Source organism: Epinephelus fuscoguttatus, linkage group LG4 (assembly GCF_011397635.1).
Source record: "Epinephelus fuscoguttatus linkage group LG4, E.fuscoguttatus.final_Chr_v1".
NCBI lineage: Eukaryota > Metazoa > Chordata > Actinopteri > Perciformes > Serranidae > Epinephelus > Epinephelus fuscoguttatus.
In genome coordinates this window covers 13,606,628-13,632,076 of record NC_064755.1, presented here as the reverse complement: position 1 = coordinate 13,632,076, position 25,449 = coordinate 13,606,628, and the positions used below count along the sequence as shown (strand labels likewise).

Genomic DNA, 25,449 nt, shown 5'->3' with positions numbered 1-25,449 from the left:
TCGGTAACACAAAGTGTATTGTGCGTGTGACCCATTAAGAACTCCTAAAAGGAGCCATCGGCGAAGCCAGCACAAAGCCACGTGCTGTGTTGGCAGTTGAGTGTGGAGAGGGCAAGAATGTGGCCCCCAGACTCAGCTTCTGGTTATTCAGTGTGTTAGGGAGAGAGAGTGAGTGAGAGAGAGAGGGGGACATGAAGCATGCTTTTGGGTATTAATGATATGTTGAGACTGAAAAATAACCTTTGATCAGGGAGAATGTAGTAGCATTCCACAGATTTCATTAGGTGTTCATTAGGTGTATAAGTAAATGTACACCTAATGAAATCTGAGGAATGTAGTAGCATTCCTCAGATTTCATTAGGTGTACATTTACTTATATTTCATTAGATTTCAGATATTTTATGTAACATGCTTTCTAATCACGTGATGTTACTAATGCTATGACCTTTTGAGTCTGTAGGCAAACCCCGGAGATCTTGTTTCCAGAAGAAGAGCGGAAGAGCCCTGGTTTCCGCTGCTAGGCTGTTTGTAGTCCACGTGATATTGACCAATCTCGTTTGAGCCGGCTGCAGTTGTTGCCAGGTTAAACGCTCCGTGCGGTGAACTAACGAGGTGGAACATAATTGACGTCACTGTAAACTCTGAATCCATCGCAATTGTTCAGCATATTTACTTATATATAAACGGAAGTCGGAAACGGAAATTCGCCTCCTCAAACCGGAATGCCAAAAAATCGTGGGTCTGCCCCCAGAGGCTGTATCGCCGTCTGCCGGCAGTCAGACGCCGAATACAGCCGATAGGTTCCGAGAATGCTGAATATACTGATTGTGTTATAAGACATAGTTCTCATGGACATACAGTAGTTCTGGGTGACCAACAACAGAAACGTACTGAATGTTAACATTTCACAGCACAATCCTGTGTTGCACTTAGACTCACCGACCGCTTTATTAGGTACACCTTGCTAGTACCTGGTTGGACCCCCATTTGCCTTCAGAACTGCCTTAATTCTTGGTGGCATAGCCTCAACAAGGTGCTGGAAATATTCCTCAGAGATTTTGGTCCATATTGACATGATAGCATCACACAGTTGCTGCAGATTTGTCACTGTGGTCATAAAGGGATGGACACGGTCAGCAACAATACTCAGGTAGGCTGTGGGGTTTAAACAATGCTCGGTTGGTACTAAGGGGCCCAAAGTGTGCCAAGAAAATATCTCCCACACCATTACACCACCACCATCAGCCTGAACTGTTGATACAAGGCAGGATGGATCCATGCTTTCATGCTGTTTACGCCAAACTCTGACCCTACCATCTAAATGTTGCAGCAGAAATCGAGACTCATCAGACCAGGCAACATTTTTCCAATCCTCTTGTGTCCAATTTTGATGAGCCCGTGTGAATTGTAGCCTCAGTTTCCTGTTCTTGGCTATCAGGAGTGACACCTGATGTGGTCTTCTGCTGCTGTAGCCCATCTGCTTCAAGGTTCGACGTGTTGTTCGTTCAGAGATGGTCTTCTGCACACCTTGATTGTAACGATATTTGAGTTACTGTTGCCTTTCTGTCATCTTGAACCAGTGTGGCCATTCTCCTCTGACCTCTGGCATCAACAAGGCATTTTCGCCCAGAGAACTGCTGCTCACTGGATATGTTCTCTTTTTCAGACCATCCTCTGTAAACCCTAGGGATGTGTGTCTGAAAATCCCAATAGATCAGTAGTTTCTGAAACGCTCAGACCAGCCCGTCTGGCACCAACAACCATGCCATGTTCAAAGTCACGTAAATCACTTTTCTTCCCCATGCTGATGCTCGGTGTGAACCTCAGCAGGTTGTCTTGACCATGTCTACATGCCTAAATGCATTGAGTTGCTGCCATGTGATTGGCTGATTAGCTATTTGCTTTAACAAGCAATTGAACAGGTGTACCTAATAAAATGGCCGGTGAGTGTATATCAAGTCCCGCATTTCTATGTGCTGATTAATATTCTCAAGGTCACATTTTGGACTCAGTGATGACCATCTTTACCCGGTCAGGGTTGTTGCTTCCAAAATACTTCATATGCTTTTTTTTGTCAGTTTCCTGACAGTAAGCATTTTATTAAGTTCAGATAAACCAGTTAATAAATTGTATGTTATCATTATCCAATCTGGGTTACTGGTAAATATCCTATCAGTTAAGGTTTTAGTATTCTGAGTGGTTCTTGTGGGTCCTTTAATCATCTGCTGGAAGTTGAACTTTGTCATAATCATTTTCAATTTTTGTTTCCAATGCTCCAATGCTGGCATCTCTGCATCTATCCAGGGGGCTTTGAGCCTCCATCAGTGCTGTGGTGGAGCAGCCTGTTTGTTCAGTTAGCGGTGGTCCAGGATTGAGATGTGTATCACCTGCTAGTAATAATAAGACCAATGTAGTCCTTGAAACATGCCACTTGGCATGCTGTGTTAAAAGTTGTTTCACAGTTTTTGTTTTTGTTGTTCCATTTTTAATCAGTGCCTTCAAAGAGCATGTGGTGTACAAGGCAAGATATCCATGTCCAAATAAGTGAAGCTTTGTTTGATTGACCATTTTAGAGTTTCGGCAGTCAGGTCATCTGTAGGTTGAAAGCAGTGTCCAATAGGGACGCAGCTTCAGTGTCCACAGAAAAGTTTCAGAAGCGTAGTGTTTGTTTTTTAATAGCAACATTTATAATAAAGGTTAGTATTGTTTTGCGTGAAATTTTTCACATTTTATCAGCATAAATATACATTTGCAGTTGATGTAGACATGTAACAGATGTTTTTTGGCCATGTATAACAACCTTCTCATCACTTATTTTAAATTTCAGTACAGCCGCTGCTATCATTAATCTGTATTTTTATTTATTTTGCCTGAAAATAACGTAATCAAAAAAGAGTGATTTGATCTGCAGCTCAGCAGCAATGTCTACTGCATACAGGCTGCATAGTGAAAGCACCACGTTAGCAAAGCAACAGCTTCAGTGCTCCATCTGTGTCTATACAAGATGCATTCAGGTACAATATTGAGTGAAGATCACACATGATTTGGCAGCCTGACACACAATCACTGTAATTACGCACATAAAACTGAATAAATATACTTGAAGGATTAAAAAATAAGCATCAAGCCATGTGTATGTGCATACAGTGTGAGTGAAATGTTAGCCATTACACAGCCATATAGAAGTGCATCGGTTCCGTCAGATGAACAAAAAACATGGCTGAACCACCTCCTGTGTAGACACACTGTCAGGCTCAGGCTGTAGGTGGAGATTGTGAAGGTCAGGGGAGGTGACTGGACATACAGTTGTGCATTGGGGGGCCACGCCTACATCATATATTTCTTGTTGAGGCTGATTATTCTGAGCTGGCATCACTGAGATTTTATCATTTTAGTGTAAAGTTAGTCCTTTTTTCAAGGGCTTAAGTTAGGATGTCTAGAATTGCTTCAGGAAAATATTAGGGTACTGTATCGCAGTCACCCTTATGAAGTTAAGAGCCAACAACAACATGATAACAGTTACTGATCTAGCTTTTGTGCTGTTAGCAATATAATCACAGACCTTCGTCTCAGTGACAGATGTAGCATAATTAAAATGCTCTTGCTTTTCAAGGCTGTTTATTATTCAACATAAATTTAACAACCAAGTCAGTGCCTTAGTGTCTAGTATATTTATATAACAGCATGTCCACATGATTGTTCCCTATTAAAGACATGCTACGTAAAAAGAGATGACAAAACAATGGAAGAACGAGACTTTCATGTTTTCTCTGGGTAACCTTCTTTGGCTTGGCATCCTCTACTGTTTTGTTTACTCCCGTCAGCGCCTGTTGCCAAAATCATGACAGCCGGGGGCGGGCTGGAAAAGCAGGCTTTAAAAAAGAAAACATAAATGGTTTCAGTTGAGACTGCAGAAGGTGGGAACAGAAGCCGAACCTAAGACAAGTCCAAGACAATACGAGAAGCGTATCGAGTGACAGTTCAGCAGTGCAGGTCAGGCCAGGCAGTGTGAAGTCCTCCTCTTTGAGTACTGTTTGCTTCTTCTTGTTGTCTCCATCTAGAGTTCCTCCCCCCAGCCTCAGGGAGAGACTGAACCAGCAGCAAAACAAATTTGTTGTACCTGATGAAAAAAACCTATTTGAGATTCTTTGACTAGTAAAAACATGCTGCTTCCACTGCAGCCGCCGCCATCCGTCATGTTCCCTTGTATTTGAAATGCATCGTCTGAGTCGACCTTTCACTTCAGTGGCCATGTCACTTCCTCTCTAGCCGTGTCCCACTCCAGCAGGAGGGGGTAGACGGGTCACAAAGGTTAGCAGGTTGAGCTGTCAGCACAGGTTTCACATCTTAAGTGGGACACGTGAGGAATTGAGGTGGGACGCTCAGAAGACTGCAGGACACTGTGTGCGGTCACCGCAGATCTGATTTATCACTATTATCACTGTGAACTCCATTTTCTTGTACTCCATCACTTTTTAACTACTTCTTCACTGTGTGTGTTTCGGCGTTCTGTTGTTCTGTGAGAGTAGCTGCTCTACACACAGGTCACCTTCATGTTGGCCATTCATGTTGGTGTGCAGAGATCATAACTAAAACTATTTCCCAGTGTCTTCCTCAACCATAATCAGACTTTTTGTTATTTGTTGAGTGAAGTTCCACCAACAGACTAAAAATCTGTCCCAATAAACGCAAAACATGTGCATTTAATAAACAACAGGCACAAATTGAAGTAATGTGGATCATTTCTCTGGGCGTTTCTCATGAACAGTATCCATTCTGACTGGCTCACCAACTGGGTGATAAAGTAAATAAAAGATAGAAAGACTTTTGGTAATAGATTTAGCTAATTTAGCCATACAATAATTTATGCTCCATCCCTGTTCCATCCACCACTACTCCATTAGCAGCCCCATTTCACTGCAGGGTTCACAGGGTTTGAGTGGGGACGTGTCGAAAGATGTGTTGGAATAGATATAACTTTATTCTCTTTTTATCAGCTCCATGCACAGAACTTGATGTTTTTATCAAAGCCTTAAGGTTTTTATCAAAGCCTTAAAGCCTGAAACTTGATGACTTTCCCTAGTGTGGCCAAAAATGCACAAAAAAAAAAAAAAAAAATTTAAATGTTGTACTTTTGTACAGGTGCTACAAATTCTTGTACACTGTCAAGTTTAACCTGTATCTATTGAAAGAATAATAATAATAATTACAATTATAATTACAATTAGATAGTAGTAATGAGATTTTTTTCTTATGATATACAGTAGCAGTGATAACAATGTTTGATGGTTGTAATGGTTGTAAACAGTTATATATTAAAGGCACTGTATGTAAGAATGTGGCCAAAACGGTTACTGCACTCAAATTCAAAGTACTGCCGCGAGTCGTGTCTGCCCCCCCCAAAATAGAAGTTCTGCGTATCTGTTGCGGAGGGCTCCGGAGTGCCGCAGCTGAGACGGAGCCGGAACGTTCCAGCAAGTCCGGCTTCTCTGCTGCTAACACTGCTGCCGGGACATAGCTGAGGAGGAGCTGACTGCTAATGCTATGTACCGGGACACTGCTAATGCTGCTTGCCGTGTTGCTAACATTTGTTTCTCAAAAGAATCAGTGGGGTCGATGACCCACCTGCACATGGGCCACAATGTATGATTGAAAATGAATAACAGTTGAAACTATTCGAAATGTCCATCCCCATCTAGCTATGATGCTAGTTAGCCAACTTTGGCTAAAGCTTACCTGTCGAGGAGAAGAGTAGCCACTTCGACATCCGATTTCAAATTCTTCTCCGCTTTCAACCATCTCCACCGTTCAAAAGCATCTCCTGTATAGACCCTCGCTTTGCCTCGAGTTTTGTCTTGGCGTTTTTGGGAATCATAACAAGGTGGTTTGGGTTTAGTCGCACCGTCAGCCATTGTAGCTCAGTCGTAACTGTAACTGATGGTGAGACTCTACTGACTGTGTGACTGATAGACGGCGGTGGGTGGCACAACACGCCAGAACACAAATTCAAAACATAAACATGATTTGCAGACTGTAAAAAATTTTTTTAAATGTGAATATTCTGGCTGTACTATTGTTAAAAATAATTGATTTGATTCGCTAATTAGGATGATTTTACAACTATTTGCTTTAGATTTCTTACATATAGCTCCTTTAAACCCCACCGTTCCAGTATGTTCCTGCCATTTTTGGTGTTAATAAAATAGATTAAATCATCATGGATTTTATGTCTTTATGTCTTAGGTAAAACTGGATATGATATTGTGTGATAATAGAGGATTTTTCTACATAAACAAATTGAATTTAATGCTCATTCATTAATGTCAGACAAGCTGTTCATATAATTCGAATGTTGGTATAAATACTTGTTATGAGGGGATTCTTGGGCTGGGTCAGAATTGACCCAGTTTAAAATATGAACGGTATGTAAGAGGTTAAATGTGAAGTCAAAAAAAAAAGAGAGAGAGAGAAAAGACAGTTTTTCTCCCGGAACAAATGATGCTAACCTGCTAAAACAGGACAGGAATCCATGGCTTTGTCCTATCAAGTGCCTGCAGCTCTTCCCCTCCATGCCTTTTCTCTCTTCTCTCTTTTCTTTGTAGATATCTGTTATTTATTCTTTATGTTTGTCCCTATCTTTGATGGTCTGAAACATCTCTGTTAACATTGTGTGGCTGTGTGTTTTCATACATTTATATGTTGGTGTGTGTGCTGACTTCTGTGAAGGAGCATCTGCCTGGTCATGCTGGCGAGGGACAAACAGAAAGTGGGTGAATTCTTAACAAGCCTCAAATAAACTGCCTCACAAAGGGGAGTGGGGAGGACACTGAAGTCTGCCAATCAACTGATTTTTGTTCCAGTTAACCTGGGGTTGAAAAGATAGGTGAACCTCCTTGAACAAACGCAGGGGAGACCAAAGAGTTGACTGAAAGTTGCTTGCAGTCTTTTCTTGGGTGGCGATGGGACGGGCTGTTTGCTCAGGCTTTGGACTGACTCACAAATCAAAGTGTTTGTCAGAATGGAGAGATTAGGGAGCCAGAATAGGTCTGGGATTCTACCTGCAGCCTCGCCTCTTTGTTGTCACCCACCTGGAAGAACATCGCATAACAAAACGCGCACACACACACAACAGAGAAACTTTCTAATACCCTGATAAAATGCAGCTGTTTATCTTCTGCTTCAGAGTTGAGGATGCACGGCAAAGGCTGTTTGAAGCACGCATGAGTGTAGCATTGTTCATAGCGGGAGATTCCCCCTTCCACTGAAGCATTCGGCTGCACTCGGTGTGGCCCGTCCCAGCAGCTGCTGTCATCTCAGGACACGACACAGACCTTAAAGCTAGTGGTACGCTGTTAGCAAACTCATCCATGGAGGTAAAGGGAGAGAAAGAGAGAGAGAGAGTGTGAGGGAAATACGCAAAAATGATGACGGAGTTTCAAAAAGAAAGGGGAAGTTCCTCTGCGAGAGCTGTGAGATTTGCCGTTCATCAACTGTAATAAATGTTATCAGATGCCATCAGACTGGTTTGGAAAGCATACAGTCAAGTCAGGTTCTACTGAATTAGATTTCCTGGTGTGGTCGTCTTAGATTTGTTTATCAGGAAGCGGGTAACTAATGTGCACTGCCAGGAGCTCAGGTTTCAAAGACACGGCTGGATAATGGAAGACGTTTAAAAAGCCATCTCAGACAATGCAGGATCTTAAGTCCTGGATGTCTCGCTCATCATTCTTCTGATCCCATTTCCTGACTTCTGAAGAGTTAGGGATCTAATTGAAACCTCGCCGCTTTTCAGCTGCTTTGTATTTCCACTGTAGTCACAAAAAGGGAAATATGTGTTTTGACAACTTCACATTTCACTGGCTTTCATGCCACAGCTTCCCCGCCTCCTGCACTCCATCACTGCTTCGCTCCTCTCCCACTTACCTGTAGGTGAAGTCAACATTGTCGTACTGTTAAATGAAGCTCCGCGGGAACTCCGGAGCGAGGGATGGGGCATTACCTTTCGGAAGTGAAGCTAGCTCTCTGACCTGCTGTGGTGAAAGGCCTTTGGGCTTCGCTGCATCCTTCTCATAAGATGATCTCTATGGGGAAAGCAGAGAGATTACACCTGATAGGAAGGAGACTTAGCATTAAGTCAATTGGCTCCTTTGTGGAATAATCCGCTCTTCTCATCCAAGTCATTGTGATGAGTGATAAGGCCCAAAGTGCGTATGAGAGGAGGGAAGAAATAGCAGAACAATGTATTTACCCAGCTCCTGTACTCATGTTACATGAAACCAATATTATGAGATTTAGTTTCATGCAATGAGGCACACTTTTACTGTGTTGTGATTTCATTGAGGAATTTTAAAAACTTTTTTTGTACAGCCCAGTGCTGGAAATGTCACATCAACAGCTGCGAAGGTACACTCTTTGACAGGACGCTGGAAAGTATGACACATCAAAGATTTCTTTTGACAATAAACAAAATGTGTCAGAGCACATTTTATCTGACTGTCAGTTACAGGAATTTCCAATTTGTTATCAATGAATCAAAAATGATGACAACTTACTGTTTAAAGCCACAGCCTGTCACCAGGGAAAAAAAAAAAAAAAAGCTACGGTGTGTGATATTTGAAATGCCATTATCTGAAATCGTTCATCCTCATCACTCTGACTGCCTTCATACTTGACTGCATTGCTGTGTCTTCTAGGAATGGGATCTTTTCAGTGGGATATGCTCAGGATTAGCCTCAGGAGGTGATCTCAGGTAAGATGAATTACCTTTTTTTTTTGTTTTCACTGAGCTCACGTGGGCTGCTGATTCATGTGAGCATGACTTATTTCTGTGATTGTCCTCGCTGGATCTCAGACGAGCCTGAATGACCATATTCTGAATGACTCATGAGCTGTGTATGAGCAGACACAAGATATGTCAAAATGGCCTTGGCTGTGTATAAAAAAATGTATATGTGTTGTATATCCTGAAACATTATACGCCTCTGTAACACAGATACAGATACCTTACAGAGGAAAGAACTAATTAGATGTTTTGGAAATGCCTCCAGAAGACAGTATAGACTGTGTTAGTGAATACCCCTGCTATCCCCAGATGCCATCTCTGTTAACAATAGATCATAGCACTGCTGGGCTTGTAGTTTTGTTTTGATTGAAACCAGTCTCGCTGGCTTGTCTGTCTTGCGCAGGAGCCTGAAAAGCTTTCTTCTGCCTGCTTATAGTCTTCTTCTGTCATGTTGTTTCTGAAAAAACAAAAACTTAATGAGGGAGTAGTGGAAATTCTTACTCATTACACTCTTACTGATCTTACTTTAGAAATGAAGCTTAATGTAACTGGGATTAGCCTGCCTACAGTTGTGCTGATGTTGATGTGTGTTTCACAGTCTCATGTTTTAGTTGACTACTGTCACATTGCTCTGCCTCATGACTGCATTGACATACATGTATTCTCAGACTTGCTGCAGGTGTATACATCCCTGATAATGGGAAATAGAAGTAGCTGTTAGTGAGGTAAAGGTCAGCAGAGAGTCTATAATTGACCCTGTTACTGTCATTTTCAGTATCACAATGATATGATACCACTACTGTGTCTTTCTCTGCCATCGAAACCCCACAAGCATGGATTCCTGTAAATGTTAGCTTTAGGTGGTTTCTCTGCTTCTACCATTTTGGTGCACAATGACTGATTTGCTTTTTAAATTGCTAATCAAAAGCTCTTAAAATGTGCAAAGCTACGATAGAGTGTTCTCTCATGGTGTCAAATGCGTGTTCATCAGAGGTGAGGTTCATGTGAATGTGTATTGAAAATGAGAAGACCCTGTCTGAATGAAAGCAAAGTGTTGTAAAAGTCTGGGGCAGAGTGTTTCTTGTCCTCAGAGAGTCAAAACCGCAGATATGTTAGACAGAAAAAACATTACAATTAGAAAGAGAGACGTACAGTCTAGAGTCAGATAGAGAGACTGTTGGATGTGTGATTATGTTGATGTCTGTTCCTAAAACATAACACAATCCCAGTATTTCCAAGAGGCAGAAACAGACGTAAGGTGCATAGTGCAGTCAAGTACAAACATAAAGTGCATTCAGATATGTGCAACTCCGCCTCACACCCTCCTTCTGTCCTGAGTTTAGCAGATTCACTGACAGAGTTCTTATACCTATTTTTGTATCTCCTCCTGTATTTAACAGGAACCCCAGTAGCATTTAGCTGATGGGAGCAGTTTGATTCTGAATACAAGGGTTGTAATCAATCAAGAAAAAATCTTAGCACGTTATCTCTAGATTAACTAAATTGTGTGTCCACCAAAGCGTTTTTTTTCCTGTCACAGGACTCGACAGTAACACTTGCCCAGGGCAACTTAACTCTCTGTTCAGGCAAGTGGAATGCCCTGAGTGAAATATAAATGTGATCTCTGATGTAATAATGACCTAAAATAAACACGTAAGTGTTGAACAGGACTCTTGAGCAAACTCTGACATAATGGACACTAAATACGTTAACTGCGGGCTTGATGATGTCATATAAAACATAACGCTACTAACATTTAAAATATCTCTGTAATGCTGCATGTGAGAGAAAGACTTAGTATTTTTAGCCCATAAGCTAACATGAGCTATCCTGCCGCTCCAGAGGCTTTATAATCCAGCCTTGAACTGCAGTGTCTTTTTAGAGATTTAGTAAAATAAATCAATAGTGATTAAATCCAACACTGAATGTCTTCAGTGATTAATTATCCATATTCATGATTAAAATGAGAGTTGAAAAATGTTCAACTTTGGGTAAAACGCTGCACTTGTCACTGTCACCAGCCAACCAATCACAGTAGAGAAGGGGCGGGACAAACACAGCAAAGACCAACCCTCACAGAGAACAAACAACTGCCATTTTCATCTGGAAAGAAACCTCATGGTGGACACACAGCCTTATTCAAGTAACGCCAGTGATTGTCCGACCTTGGTTGGACCAAAGCATAATGACCAAACAATCGACCAACTGACCAGAAGTCTACAGCCCTACTGAAAACAGGGCAGAGGAGGGATCTGCAATAATTCTCCTGGTCTGTTTAACTATAGTCTTTTCAAAGGGGTCCATGTCATTGGTTCGACAGCCCATTGGTTCGACATCCCATTAGTCCGACTGTCCGCGGCGCTGAATGGCTCGTGGCGGGCGTATGATGTGCTGCGACCGGCTTGAGGCGGAGCAGGCTCACGGCTTATGTGTTTGTCACTTTCTTTTTCATTTTAACCCACACCATGATCTTTTCCTGACCCCAACCAAGTGGTTTTTGTGCCTAAACCTAACCAGACCTTAACCACAGGGCATCATGATGATTTCGGAATGGACTTAAGAACAATGAGTTTGATATGGTCGGAACAATGGGATGTCGAACCAATGGGCTGTCGAACCAATGGGCAGTTCTCTTTTCAAAGAGCAGCTGGAGGGGGAGATTGCGTAGCATAATACAGTAAACTCTCCAAGTGTTTTTTATAAGTCTTACATTCAGGCCAACACAGTGAATGCTTTAGTGACCAGTCATTTGATGGTGTGGTATTATATATCTCGTAGGAACTATAATTACGAATTAATTTGCATACACTTTGGATCGGTTGGTGGTAGCTTTTCTTTGCAGATGCTGGCACACGCAAGATTGGTTTTGTTTCACCAGATGCAAAATTTGGTTTAAAAGTGATGATGAAAAGGCCAGTTCCTGTTCTCTCTCCCTCAGTCCCCTCACACTGTACCTCATCATACGCTCTGTCAGCGCTAATTGGCCGCAGTCTGCGCACACACAAAAAAAGCATACAGTGTAGTCCAATGTGATAGAGCATTCCTGGGTCAAGTGGCTGCTCTCAGGGTGACTCGACACTTTTGACATGTGGTTGGCTGTTCAGCAGCAGCAGCAGAACACTTGTGTTCACAACGTTTGCCTGTTAGGATTAGCACTGTGCAGCTGCTCTGCTCCTCGCGGCTGACCAAAACCGGGACTATCAGGACAGAGGTGGAGATCAGTGGATTGCTTTACACCAACTTCCAGTCATGCAATCGCTCTCACACATAGTCATGTTGACTTATTGTCATTGGCAGGTGCAACACAAGGGAATTTGTGCAGATTATTTGTGAGAACAAGTGGATTCTACACATAGATTACTTTACACCTTCTAATACTTAAATACTAATACTAATACCTGTTAAGGAGTGCCAGCTTATGGACAATATAGAGCTTTAACCTCATGATTCATCATTGCTGAATTGCATCAGCTTTGACAATTGTTTAAACTCAGATGCGTAGTATGATATTTAATATCTATCTAAATGGAATTAAAACTTGTGGTGAATTCTTAAAGGGAACCTAAATGCTTTTCATTATTTTCTTTAATATATATTTTTTTACAACATCAAAAGTTCATATTAAATGTGGCAAAAGTTTTAAATAGTAAGGGAAATGTATGTTTAAGTAATCCCTGTAAACATCAACCTCAGGTTTCAGACCATTCTAAAAACTCTATTTCTAACATTTTTTTTCTACTTTTACAACAAACAGACATCAGCTCATGACGGATTTCCGCTCCAGACACACTCCTGCAAATGTTTACTTTAAATTCACTTCTACATGTAACTACATGGAGGGAAACCTGCACCTGATATAGTCTTGGTTGCCAGTGTTGTTATTTTCCAGATTTTGGCTCATATTCCTGCTGTCCAGTTGTGATGATTTTGGTTTAGAAGCTTTTATTGGTGATTTCTCGTGGTAGAAAGTGCAGTTATACCCTGTTACAGTCATTCCCCTGGCTTCGCTGACAGTGCAGAGATGCAGAGAGTACTGATGGAAAACCCGAAAACGCTAACCAATCAGAGCAGACTGGGGTTTTTTGGCAGGGGGGGACTTTAAGAGACAAGTGCTAAAACAGAGGGTCTCACTCAGAGGGTGAACACAGGTGTTCCAGCACAGTATGAGTATGACAATATGAGGGCGATAAAGTGTTTTTGAACATTAAAGCATGCAAACGTGTTCCAGTGGAAACCCCAAATACAAGTATGAACCGGACAATAAGCCTTTTTAGCATGATTTTCCTCATTTATTGGTTGTTGTTTTGACTCAGTTACTGAGGGTATGATCAATGAGATCCTGTCTTCTGGGTTAGGCCCTTGTTTTTCTTCATGTTCATGTTCTAGAGCCAAACAGAGGAAACATCTGCTTTACTGCTGTTCTAACTGCTCCAGATCTACACAAACACACACACACGCACAGAGGCAGGCCTAGTGGTTGGGCCTGCCAGAGGAAGAGTGTTACTACACAAAGCACACATGCATTGATACTTAAGCACACACACACACCAACACACACACCCACACACACAGATGCTGCCTGTCTTCCTCTCATCCTCATCCTGTCACAACCACTGCACAGTTTGTCCTCTGCACTGTCTCTGCCATCAGGACCTGCTCTGACAGCTGCTCTGGCACCCAAATCCATCAGTCCCATTTTCTGTCAGTCCTTACATTGGTCTGTCTGTTCTTTCTCTGTGTCTCTGTCTCCTCCTCTATCTTGACAAGCAAGCATTTCATCGACTGATTTAACGTTCACCACAAGTAAAAATGCACCAGATATATTATGGTGTAGTAAATCTGAATGATAAGGCAGTCTTTACTGCTGTTGTAGATTACGTTTACATGAGTATTTAACTTTGGTGCAAAATCATCATATACATATATATATATATATATATATATATATATATATATAAAAGTAAATAGAAATAAAGTTAGTGAACAACACCTGTTGCCCAATGATAGGCAAATGCAATAAATAAAATGAAGAAGAATATGATAAGTTTAAAAAAAAAAAAAACAAACAAACGTGCAAATGAGCAAACGGTACACTCTGATACAGCAATTATACAGTAGTAACTTTAACAAAACTTAAAAAGACAGCAATTTTCAAAAACAAAATCATTCTTTAAGGGCCAGTGTGTAGGATTAAATGGCATCTTGAAGATTGCAACCAGCTGAAATTTCTCCCATGTGCTAAGCATGAACTCCCAGATAGGATTCCTTGAGTTTTCAGTGTTCAGAGGGTTTTTAAGAGGAGCCAAATTCTCCACAGAGGTCTCATCCTCTCCAAAACAAACAGATCAGGTGATTACAACCTGAATACAGCAGGATCACTTTAAAAGTCAGTGTATTTCTGATGCTGCTCAGCTCGATGCAGAGGGGCTGCTACCTGTGGTGACCAACACGAAAACACAAACAGCCCTATCTAGAGCCAGTGTTTAGTTTGTCCATTTTGGGCTACTGTAGAAACATGGTGGCGCTCCTTATGTAGTTATAACTGGCTCATAAACACAAGGATTCTTATTTTCAGGTGATCATACACTAGAGAAAACATACTTATTAAATTATATTTCTGCCAGCATACTCCCCTAAATCCTACACACTGGACCTTTAAAGAGCCAGTACATACTACAGTAATGGATTTTTTTGTCTGTTTTCTGAGCATTGAGGTAGTGGATATACTGTAGATCACTGATACTGTTGATGTGTTTGATTGTTTTTTTACATAGAGGGCTGAAACATATTCAACAGTTCCTCCAATCTAAAAGACCAAATATGTTGGAGTGCTTTCTGCTCTGCAACCACAGGGTTGAATTAAGGCACAGAAACGACTGGGTTAATGGTACAGAATTAATTTGGTTTGGATTGAAAATAACTGTCTTGTTAATGTTAGAGAAAGATTGTGGTCATGATTACAGGAAACCAACACTGTCTTTTAATAGGAAAGGATATGTGGTCTCCTGCAGTTCTTTAGTGTTATAACAACACCATGCTATTTCCACCTTTACCTCTGAGAGACGACTTTCACAGCTCACACGGCCACTAGAGGTCCTTGTCAGGTAATCCGAGGTTGTCGAAATGTGAAGAAATGACCACTGCTGTTATTTTTCTTGCAAAGACAGTATCAAGAAATTGTGTTCAGACAGATTGACAGCACTTACAAAGATTAAAATGACCCCCAGGGATCAGGAAACAGTCCTGGGAAGGGGAGACTGCAACACCGACTGTTTGTTGGTGCGACAGAAGATCAGACTCAGACTCTCCAATGTCTCGCCATCACCGAGACACAGAAATAACCCTTGTGTGGGCCCTTTCAAAATTTTAGAATAATAACCCTCGTCACCCAAAAGGGAAAAGGCAATGTCTGTCCTTCCCAGAGATTATGGTGGGAAGAATCAATGACTTCCTCCATCTTTCTCCCTCAGGGGACAGGGGGACAACGTCTCACTGGTATTAATAGTTGTCCTCTGATAAGCCCGCCAGTAAGCTGTCTTGTGGTGTCACAGCCTTTCGTCTCGTTGTGAGAACCTCTTGTTATAGTATCAAAGAGCTCTTATAGAATATACATTCCCTCGCCTTCCTGTTTTTGTTCGGCTCTCTGTGCTTCACTGTACATCACAACCTCTTTACAGTACAATGGGGGACACTTGAGTGTCCCATCAGTAGACACTTGACACTGCGTCTTTTTGACAGTTTTCTCTTCAGCTCTCCGTCGGGGCTGTGATGCTGCCCGCTGCCCCACAGCTGTATTACTATTAGAGACTTGTGTCGTAAAATACTGGGAGCAAAGGTGATATGCCTCTCTCATTGACACGGCCGTTATCCTGAATGGCAGGTTGTATGTTTGCCTCAGGGCCAGGCGAGCCATTCACCCCGACACACTGGTCACAAAAGGAGTTGTAAATACAGCCGTTTGGCCTTTCGATTAACTCATTGTTTCTGAAAGCACAGGAAACATCATGTAACACTTCAATATATAGTTAGAGAAAAAAATGTACTGGGAGTAAGTTGTTTAAAAAACAGTTTTTTTCAAAGACTGATACAAAGACGTGAACGTGATTAGAAACAATAGTGTGGTTAAATTAAGAAGTGATTCGTGCCCACTGAATTGATTTTTTTTCCGACTTCTCAAAGAGTTATTTTTTTCATTCTCAGCTGGTTTGATAGCCTTATGCCCCAAATAGGTTGTCTGAAAGGAGAGCATGGGAAAAATAGCTGCCGTTGTGGAAACTGCTGGGAAAAGGCTGAGTTCTCATTGGTAGCAGTGCAGGGCATTGTGGGATGTGAGTGAGCTGAGAAAGACTGTTTTGCTCCCTCTGAGAAGGACATGGAAACATGGACACAAAAAGCACAGAGATTAGACCGGACCGAGCAGAGCTGACTGACTGACTGCAGTTTATGCTCTGTTGGCTTCACTTCACAGGGACGATGAGAACTGGATGGTCAGTGATAGTGGCAGTGAGTGTGGTGAGGTGGCCACTCCTGCTTCACAGTCGTCTGTTCTAGGCGATTTAAATCCCCTGACATCGGCATGAGCATTGGTGGCATGCATACCGACATACCAGGCTGATGGTTGCCGGCCCATTAGCGAGCCCCAAGTGGTGGAGCCCACCCAGGGCCGACCCTCTCCTGCCCACCTTCTGCCTTCCTGCCCAGCCCTGGCTCTGGATCAGAGGCAGGCCACACGTCGGGGGACAGGGCTAATGATGGCCACAGCCATGCCATCCCTTTCATGCCCCAACCCAAGAGTACAATTTTGGCTAATGCTATTTCCTGCAGATAAGATGCAAACAAGCTCCTTTTACTTCTTTCTCCTCATCAGAGGTTTGGGAGGTGAGGGGAGGTGAGGGGAGGGTGAGCGATAATTAGGTTCGTGCTTTGTTTCATCATCAGCTGGTTGGGTTTTCCTCAGCTTCACTGTTGCTACTATGCCTGCTGTCACAAAGGATTAATTTAAAATATCAGTAATGAAGTGGAGTCAGTGGAATGAAATAAAGATTGGCCACTTGATGTGCGCAGAACCAGATCTAGTTATCCATATCGAACCATTTTGCCCTCCATCAGTGGCTAAGTGGCTTAATCAAGGCTTTGATACGTGATTATTTTACTCACCCAAGACCTTCTAAATTGTTTCCAGCCTAAAAGGAGATTGTTGGAGATATTCATGCCACGTGGAAATGGTCTCCTGTTTTTTGCCTCTTTGTGGTCACACGTTATCTCTCCTCAAGACACGAGATTAGAGACTTTGCAGACACAACATAGCTAAAGAAATCACAATTTTGATTATTTTCACTGCGAAACACTCAGGAATTTAAAAACCAGATCACTGAGTGCATTCAAAAGTTACTGGATACTATGTAGCCAACAATATTTAAGGTCATCTTCTGAGGAGCACACTTTAGGAAATGATTTTGCTACTGAGGCGTTTTAATAATCAGATTTTACCTGTAGGAACACATTAGAGGACAAATTTGCTGTCTCTTAGTTGTAATTATCATAGAGATTGTGAGTAGATGAAGACGACATATCATCTCTAACCATGCAAGTGAGATCATTTTTCTGATTACTGATACATTGACAAGACCGTTTATCAGTGTTTTTGATGGAACCCATGTAATCCATCTTGATTCAATCCAAAACAGCAACATAGGCAGACAACCAACCTCAACTTGCTCTGTCTCATCTCACTGGTTAGCCAGCTCTCACTCAAACAGCTCTTAACTTAACACTTTATGATTAGCTGTAGATATCTTGCAATAGATAAGAGAAGTGTACGGTCGATCATGTGGATGATATCAGCAGAGTAGATCGGAGCAGTCTATGAGTTACTCAGTTGTGAGAAGCCACAACGCAATGCAGCATCATCCAGCAATACGCTGCAAATCAAATGCATGGAAGTGCACAATTTTCAAGTATTGCGTAGCATTTTTTTAAGTTTACCTCGCAGGAATTACAGTTGCCATTATGACTTTAAAGAGACAGTACAATCTGAATAAAAAACAAAACTGAAAAAATAAACATGTGGTTTCTTGGCATTTAATAGGTTGCATCTTTGATCTGAACCACAACCCCTTGTGTTGTTTTTCTGTAGCGCTATCAGTCAATGCTGTGCACTTGTGATGTCTGTAAAGGAGGAAAAAAAAAGCCAACATCTACAAACAAACACGCTCCCTCCTTCAAGAATGTTCGTCATAAAGCCAAGCTGAGGACAGTGAGGGTGATTGTGGATCCTCTTGGCATTTAGTATCATCCCTCTGTCTCTCTCTCTCTCTCTCTCTCTGTTTGAGGAAAACAGTGTCGTCAGAAGGGGATGCGTGATGGCAGAGCGCACACATCCGTCCACGTGCCCCTCTGATCCCAATCATTCATAAATTCAGCCAGGGAGATTTGTATCCACCATCCGTCCTGCAGTCTCTGTTATCTCTGTCCCCCACCTCCCTTTGGCTATTAGGGAGGAATGAGATGTCGCAGTACATACGCACACAAACACGCTCACATGTCTGATGGTGATGACAGCCGTCTGTCTCCTCTACTCATCTTGCGCTGGCATCTCTTATTTTTTCTCTTTTTTTACCCTTTTGTGTCCATCATTTGCTGCATCGTTTCTACTCAGCATCTTCTTTCCATTCTAGCAGTACTTTGCTCATCTCTTTCCTCCTTAGCCACGTTTTTTCTTATTCACTTCTCCCTCTTTCTCTCTATCTCCACTTTCTCACCGTTTCTCCCTTGGCCAGAAGAAGAAGAAGAAGAAGAAAAAAAAAGCAGTGAAAATTCCCCTCAGTCATTTAGCCCAGATTCAACACTGCAGGCAGGCAGGCAGCGTCGAGGCTGTAACTTACCAGAATGTAAATAGAGCAGTGTTTTTCACATTACTTCACCGCTTATTTTTAGTAGCTGAACAAGAGCAGGCAAGGGTGTGCCTTTTCAAGCCCCGACTGTAAGTCTTATCAGCTGAATACACGGGGAAAAAAATGGAGAGAAATTATAAATCAAACAAAACAATAATGACACAATACAGGAAGTGATGTGTTGATTTATGGCTTAACTTTTAACTGTAACTGGCAGACAATGTTGGGGCAGCTTTTTTAAACATAGGGAAAGAATGTTGTCTCTGTTTTTCTCCTTCTCTCTGATGCACTGCACATGCACTCCAGGTGTAATAAACTTTAATTTTAGCCTGACAGTTAAGTATGTTGTGTCATTTGGTGCAGTGCTAACACGGTTTTAAGCGACGCCATGCTTCCTCACCTGGATTTCACTCCAGGTGACACCTTTAAAAGTCAGATTAGCCTACTCATTTTTTTTTTTTTTTTTTTTTTTTTTTTTAACGTAGTAGCAGGTTTTATATCATATACTTTTTGCCCTTCCTTAGCAAGGTCAAAGCACAAGCTGAGCCACGGGGAAGTTTGGTCGTTTGCCCAAAGGACTTTACTCTTCAAACGTAGCTGCCAGCCTTTCCTCGATTACTGGTCTGCAAGCAGCTCAAACTTTTGCTTTTACTTCCAGGGATCAAACCAGTAACACAAGTCAGTTTTAGCAGACACAGTGCCTGCAGCAGTGTGGGGAAGTTAAGCAGTGGACAGTGGCTGTGTCTCGTTGCCTCTGTGCCTGGCAGTCTTCCTCCCAGCCGCCCCTCTGCTCGCACCAGGAAATGTCTTTTTCCAACTCATTCTCCAATGCACTTAATTCCACCCTGCTCTCCAGCGACAAAGCCAAAAGCACCATAGCTAGCTCTCCTCCAGCATTCACTGTCTTCCTCCACAACTTTTGCACATCGATTTTCCCTCTGCAGATACCTCGTACGTTGCAAAGATGACATCAACACTGCGGCTTTGAGAATGAGGCCGCTGAGCAAAATCAGCAAGGTGATGCTGCAGGCCATTCTCGCTCTGCACAGATGTTTTCTCAACCAAGCACAGGTGACGCAAGTTTTCTCACAGAAAAATGGATGAAAGCAGTGTACATTGACATGTCTGTGTGTGTCTCTGTGTCTGTGTGTGTATCTGCATGCGCTTCTATGTGTCTGTTGTGGAGAAAGAGGTGCTAAACTCTCCATGTTCAGCACAGTCACTGAACATGATGACTCAGTTGAATTTCCACTGAGGTAAGCTGTCACTCTCTGATGAACAGTGAACTCACAGAAGCACTGAGTCACACACACGCACACCATCTAATGTCCCCAACTAGCTTACAGGCCAGTTAGGATTATATGCTGAATATTTTCAATGGAGGCGTCAACAAATACAACAGAACACGACTCTCTCTCTCTCTCTCTGATGATCTTGGTGCACAGCCATGGACGCACACACACAGACACACACACACACACACACACACACTTGTGCTTGGCCTTGTCCCTGTCCAAACAGTCCTTCTATAGTGAGAGGCTCCAATGGAGTGGATCAGCTCCAGCTAAGACACCCTTTCACACTTCCTCCCTCCCTTTCTCCAAACCCTCCCTCCTGTGTGACCGCAGGGCCTTCCTTCCTTCCTCCTGACACAGAGGCCTGGGGGAGTCGCAGGGGAGTCAGGATGGCCGGATGTGCCCCGATCAGACACACAGACAGACGGACTGACAAGGAACAGACATGCAGACAGGAGGATGCTGCCGCTACTGTGGAGTTTGGGCTCGGTTTTTCTTCTCATCCGGCGCTACAAGGAGGATGACATCATTCCTGTTTTGATAGGACAACAGGAAGGTGGAGGGAGACGGGGAGCAGCGTGGTGTGTTGGTGAGAGCATGAGTATAATGAAACAAAAGGAAATGTAAGTTTTGATCAGAGAGGAGGCAGAGCTGGTAGGGGTGGATTTGACCTCAGGTCTGCAGGAGGCTTTGATGTGCGCCACGAACATTTTTTATTTCTAGAAACATACATGATTTTTTTCTGCTCTTCGTCCTCCTCCTGAATCTAATAAAGCAAAACAATTAATAAAGTGAGTTAAGACTTGAGCCGGATTTGCCTCACAAGCATTCTTTAATACGTCAGTCTCGAATACAGAGCGTAGAGTTTGCAGGCGCAGGGCCTGCATCTCACACAGGAAGAGCCCCGGCTATACAAAGCAACCTCATGTCTTAGCTTGCAGGTACAGAGCTGTACACTATCAGCAGCAGTACAGCAAGTCTCGTAAGACCTTTGTAGTTTCAGAACACTTCTTCTCAATGCAGTTTATCTCCTCTGCAAGACAGCCATTTCCTCCAGCATTCTCTGGGGGAAGAGAGGGAGAAAGAAATGATATCAAGTGGCTGGAAGAGGAGAGGAAAGAAAGGCAGAATGAAAGAAAGAAGGAGGGAGGATCACAATAATAGCAATCTCTCTTCTCCCCCCTCCTCTTGTTTTTTTTTTCTCAGAAGAGGATACAGTGAGTGCCAGCTGTGCTCTGCTGCTGCTGTACAGTGCACACTACTTCAGAGAAGTCAACCTCACTGCACTCCATCCACCCCATTGAACTGCCAGCTCTGGCAATCAATTCTGAGCCTTGTGCTGTCACTGCTGGCCTCTGGACACAGCAGCTGGCTGCAGGAAGACAAGCGCTCTTCCACAGAGTCTGTCCACCGATCAGCTGCACCCAGCTGTCTAGCAGCAGCCCCGCTATTCAGAGCACTGCTGCTGCCGCTGGTGAGGGAGGCCTCTTTCACTGCTGTCACCGACGCTGCTAAGTCCCCCTTCACCATACTTTCTTTTTCACTTCTTCCTTCCTAAATTTTCAACCGTACAGACACATCCGCCCTTGAGCCGCGCAGCAGGCCTCATATGTCTGTCTAGGCTGGCTTTCTGTCTTTCTTTCTCTTTCTTCCCGAGTCAAATTGTCCATCTGTCTCTGCCTTTCCCAACTTTTACTCCACTATTTCCATCTTGCTTTCTCTCTCCCACCCATTCTCTCCCTGTCCTCCATGCTGGGTCTTTAGATGAACTTTCCTTTCTTTTCTTGTCGTTGTAGCCTTTCTTTCTATTGCCTCCATCCATGTCCCTTCTGTCTCTCTGTTTTGTGGTACCCATTCCTCTTTTCCTTCTTTGTTGGTTGCCATGTCTCAGTTTCTCCACTCCTTTCTCTGTGGTCCTGTCCCCCTTTTTTTGCCACTCGCTCTTATTTCCGCACAATTTCCATCTCATTCTTTGTCGCTCTGCCGCAATCTAAACTATGCCCCCTTTTTTCCAAATGTCACAATACTGTATCTTTTCTTCCACTTTTTCTTTAGAGTAACTTCTTTTTCTGTCCCCCTTTCTGCTGTATTTTTTTTACAGGTGTCTGTAAGGCGGGGATTTACATTTTCTCAGGACAGGCAGCCCGTGGAGAGAGGCCTGCTGGCAGATCAAAGGCTCCGGCTGTAAAACGATCTGAAAGAGTCCGGCATTAGCATCCATCAGGGTACCTTGAAAGCTCCCTGGTCAGCCGAGAGGGAAGCTGAGGGCCCCCCAAAGTGAAAGCCCAGTCTGGAGAGGGGTGATGGAGGGGTGGAGGGAGGGTAGACTGGGGGTGGAGAGAGAGAGAGAGAGAGAGAGAGAGAGAGAGAGAGAGAGAGAGAGGGATGAATAACAGGCTACTCGGCTAAGGACATGAAGGAAATATTTCCACGAGGGAGGAAAATTCCCATAACAAGCCGCAAATGTTTTTATTTCTCTTTTGGACACAGCCCCCCCTCATCTCTTCCTTTAGCTCTTCCTCTCTCTTTCTTCTTTCTTCCTCCATCTTTCTTATTTCTTTTTACAGCATCGAGGCTGTAAGGGGAGAACATCTCCATCTGTGCACCATCTTCACTCAGCTCACCAAACTCAGACTTTTACTACTCCACCCAGCAGTCTACACACAGGGGTCATGTCTGGTCGGCGATGGGAAGTGGAGTGAAGGAGGGAGGCAGGGAAGGATAGAGTGTGGGAGGAAGAGAAACCTGGATTGGCTTTAAATATTGTATCTCTTTACATCAGAATTGAAAGTGGGAGAGAAGTATGGATGGCAGGAGTATGGGGGTGCTTCGTGTGTGTCTGTGTGTGTGTGTGTGTGTGTGTTCCTTCTTACATGCAATAAGCATGATTCACAGTCTTGAAATGGATAGGTACCTAACATGTGTGATAGGGATAAAGATTAGACCTGCATTCCTGGTGTGTTCCGGTGCCTGCACATTTGTTTCTTTTTCAATAACAAAAGTAAGGCCGCATTCGTCACATAAATCTAAAAAAAATCTGCATCCCTCAGGCTGCTCTTATGATAGAATTCCCTCAAGACAGGAGATTTATAGACACTGAGACCTATGAACACTGAGCTCCTTTTTTCCTGGAAAGAAGTTATGTTATGTAGTGATATTTTGAAATGTCTGCAGTTTTCAAATTCCCAAATCTCCAGTAGAATCGGAACCATTGCTGACTTTGACCTTTAAGCACTACTTCCTTACTGTGGCACAAAGGCTGGGTGGGAATGATTGATTCATAAGAGTCCAAATTTTAGGGAGGTCGTGGTTCAGTCTGTTTCCCACAGCTCTACAGGCTGACAATCATTCACTGGTCCTGGTCCAGTGTGAACAGGCTCAACAGGTCTCCTGGTAGACGCTGTGAGAGGATTTTAGCATGTGAGATTTCTTTAGTAACCATGAATATACAGGTGTTATGGGTGTTTCTACAGCAGGAGAATTGTAGGCGGTCCACATGTTCTGAAAGATTTCAGCGTCCTGGACAGATGGGAGAAATTACAGTCAGAATTATCTGTGTTTATTGATCTGAAAAGCAATAGATAAGCAGGCTGTATAAAGAATGGCATCATCAAGGCATGTAGATTTATAATATTTTGTTGTTGAAAAGTATGCTACTTTTGCTTAGACATTACCAGATAATATAAATCCAGTCAGTAGACTCACATGCATATAACATTATATATTCATTGGGGAAATACATTGCAACATGAAGACTTTCCTTCAGATTCACACTGTAAAACGATACAAGCAAGCATCAGTGACAAAATCTGAAACTTTCCTTTCAGCCAATTAAGAGTAACCATTTCACTTTCTTAAGCTGGCATGCACTAATTGGCTGTTGTGCCCTACAAGTGCACTGAAGAGCTAACTTGCTTCCTTCTTGTTTCCTCCTACGTTGTCATTGGACACATATGTCTTTCTACATACAAACCTCCTTAGTATTACTTGTGCAAAATTGTTGTCTTAAATCTCCCCTGTGTGAAAATTGACAGAGAAATTGCAATTTGTAAATCCACAATCTCTCTTAAAACTATTTAAGTACTTAGTATAAATGATCTTTAAAATGTAAATTACTTGGACAGATCCCTGTAAGGAGGGTTGCTCTGACGATGAAGTCATTTGATGAAGAAGCATAAGTGAAGATTTTAGCCTCCTCAGTGAATTATGTCGGGTGATCTCATCCAAAGAGTCACACAGCCCTCACAGAACATATGCATGTACATGTACACATTCACATGCTCATTAACAAAGTCGGATAGTGTGATACATGCTTACACATATGTTGAAACATACTTGCGAAGATCCACACATGCATACGACTCATGGACGCAAAGTACTTTCCACATGGATCACCTAAACACACATGCATACACACACATACATGTGCAGCTTGCTGACGTGTGGAGACTCCTGCGTGCGGGGCCAGGGCTGCATGCCACTGTCTCAGCTCGGTAATGGATGTCCCGTTTGTTGCATACACACACAAGCAGACAGATAGATAGACAGACAGTGGCGGGGCTCAACTCGACCGTCCTGTCCACCCGAGCCGAGGATGAGTTCCTCCTCTGTTTAGGAAAGAGGATGTGATCTCACTCGTTAAAAATCCAACCTATGTCGCTTGCCACTCATGACTTAATCCAGGCTTCTCCTTTGTGCAGCGCGCCCTCCCCTTCCCCTCTTCTCCTCTTACTTTCTCCGTTGCTTCTCCCTCCTCTTCCTATCTATCCATCTATCTATCTATCTATCTATGAAAGCAGAGAGTGATGCATGTGTAATTTATGGAGGTCAGTCTAGGCTTTTGACATATTATTTGCTGTTTTTTAAGTCATGTTTTAGGGTGCAGATTCACTCTAGTTGGTATGTTGTTGTTTGATATCACCTCACTTACATAAAACCCATACATACTGGCCTTGCATTATGTGTTCGTGTTTTTAATATCAGCAACACAGGAGCAGGAGTGCAAACAACATTAATAAAGAATCTTAAACACAAAGAAAGTGTCCAGAGATACAACCATCTTAACTGTGTTTTTTTTCCTCTGCAAGAATTTTACCAGTTCTTTTTAAATTATACAGAGATGCATCAGCATTAGGATGAGCACTCAGCATTTTCTCTGCACCCAACCCAGCAAGGATCGCAGCTGAGACTGTAGACAACCTTAATCCCTCTGCATGGTTATTGTGCTACTTGAGAGAGTAGCCTTTGCAATTACGTAACCAAAGGACTAGGGCTGCCCCCTGAATCATCAGTCCGAGATCCCTCAGTCAACCGAAATTCCTTCATGTCGAGCGGTCTGCGTTTTTGTTTGTTTATTTCTGTTTTTGTCAGTCAGTGTACTTCTGGAATTTTCAGTCCCCAGATGTAGCTGCAGAGTGAGCGCTCCCTGCCTTCGCATTGCAGTCCATTACAGGCAGCCGCAGACCCAGACCCAGGGTGA

The 25,449-nt window shown here is 42.8% G+C and overlaps 1 protein-coding gene across 2 annotated transcripts in view; it reads left to right on the top strand.

Annotated features, from left to right (window-relative positions):
• The window catches only part of ccnd2a (cyclin D2, a), a 176,502-nt gene that overhangs the window by 100,157 nt on the left and 50,896 nt on the right, over window positions 1-25,449 (top strand). For both annotated transcript variants that reach the window (XM_049573106.1, XM_049573107.1), the window contains one exon: window positions 8,694-8,749. The gene's annotated coding sequence lies outside the window, so the exon portion shown is untranslated. The remainder of the gene's footprint in view (window positions 1-8,693; window positions 8,750-25,449) is intronic.